Raw genomic sequence first — 2,013 nt, forward strand, 5'->3', positions numbered from 1 at the left:
GGATGATTGCGGAAGCGCACCCAGGCCACCGGTGTTAAGGCGCGGAGAGGAATACCGGGGGGTTTTTAGTGGGTAAGAATCCCACAGTACCCATCGTCATCCCGCTGGCGGTGGGTCTCTTTCTGAAGATTTTCCCCTCGTTAAAAAAAAAAAAAAAAAAAAAAAAAAAAAAAGGTTAGGTTAGGTTAGGTTAGGTTAGGTTAGGTTAGGTTAGGTTAGGTTAGGTTGGGGGTGCTGGGTCGGAAAACCTCCAAGAGTGCCCTGGCTCATTGTACGGTCACTTGTCCTGGTGCGGATACGTCCGGCGGGAACGGTGGCTGACAATGGCTGGGGCCTGGTGCATCCTGGGCAACGGCGGTAAGTGACTTCTCGCTATTTAGAGATCTCACTTACCGACGGCTAATATTCCGACAGAGGTGGTGAGCGGCGAGCCCAAGTTATGGGGTTTGTCGTGTTTTCGTTGGGGGCGGGTTTTGTTCCGCGACTTCTCGTAGTGGGAGTGGTCGGCGGGCCCGGTGAGTGCTTCGTTGCGCAATCGGGCTGGTTTCAGTGCCACCGCCGAAAAACCGTAATCCCTCGCGAAGGTGTGGTCATGTTTCGCACCGGAGTGAGGGGACGGGGGCCTTGGCTTAATCGCCTGGGCCGCGAGGAGTAAACCTCTATAAAAATCCTCTTGTGTAAGCTTCGGTGCCTGGCGATGCATAGTTCGTTGTGCGGTGCACGCTACCGGACATCATAAGTTCGGTTAGCGTGTTCTGTGCTGCGGGCGGGTCGGTGGAGTATCATCGGCCGCAAGGGCACCAACCTCGGGGTATCTGCCGCACCCCGTTGTATGTAGGCCGCACGCAGAAGCAGGGGGCTCCCCTGCGTGTGAAACCTTTCCCCCATACTCGTGGGAACAAGTATGGATATGTCAAAAACAAAACCCAAAATTGATGTCGTGTCCGAGAAGGACGGTGAGAAGTCGGTGCCCGCGAAGGGCGGAGAGAAGTCGGTGCCCGTGAAGGGCGGTGTTAGCAAAAAGAAGTCGGAAGTGGAGGTTCTGAAAGAGTGCTCCGTTGTACTGGGCGAGGATGTTGTGGAGTTAGGTCGCCGTCGCACTCGTCACAGCTTGTTGAGGGCGGTTGCGGGCGAGACCGACTGCGGGTCTTCGCGGTCGAGCTTGTGCGCATCCCCAATTGATGAAGGCATGGAGACGGAGCAGTTGCCGTCCACATCTGGACTACGCTCCTGGCGCAAAAGGCGTCTTAACGAGTCCGATACGGACTCCACGGTCGAGGATGAGGGCGATGTCCAATCCGTCCGCAAAAGGTCCGGCAGCCCTAGAGTGGGATCGAGAGCCAGTTCGATCGCTAGAAAGAAGGAGGAGTGTCGGCAATTCACATACCGATTTTTCGAAGATGAAGGGACAGCCGCTGGCAAATCTGGTCTGCCCCCAGTGACGGTCTTAGATTATCACGAGAGTGATTTCTTTTCTTCCGGAGATGAGGAGTCAGACAAACCGACGGAGCTGGACAGGCCGACGGCATCTGGCGCCACTGCCACCGCTGCCGCCGGTGACAAGAACAAAGTGGCCGAGGAGGTACTCCATAGGGCGAAACTTCTCGTCCATCGGCAAGCGGATGCTCTTAGCGACGTCGTTAAGAAGGCGGGAAATCTCAAAGGGACCACCATAAGGACCCTGAAAGAGGGTTTGGCCGGGATCACACAGGTTGTGGACACCTTGGAGGGGGATCTATTTCCGACGTCGGTCTCTCCACTGGTCTCAAAGAACCTGAGACTTGAGCAGGAAGTCGAGTACCTGCGTCGGCAGTTGGCCGAGGCTCGTGCTGCCAAGCCAGCTGCCAAGCCAGCGGCCCAGGCCGGTATCTCGGCAGACGGTGTTCCTGTTGTAGGAAGTGATGCGAGCGCATTCCGTGCTCAAATAATGAGAGATGTCGGCGGCATCGTCCGCCAAATGGTAGGGACATTTATGAAAGAGGTGAGAGAAATGATCTCCATTCGCCCCCCTCC

The sequence above is a fragment of the Galleria mellonella genome, unplaced genomic scaffold (assembly GCF_026898425.1).
Source record: "Galleria mellonella isolate WM207_F2 unplaced genomic scaffold, CSIRO_AGI_GalMel_v1 utg967, whole genome shotgun sequence".
In the NCBI taxonomy this organism is placed as follows: Eukaryota; Metazoa; Arthropoda; class Insecta; order Lepidoptera; family Pyralidae; genus Galleria; species Galleria mellonella.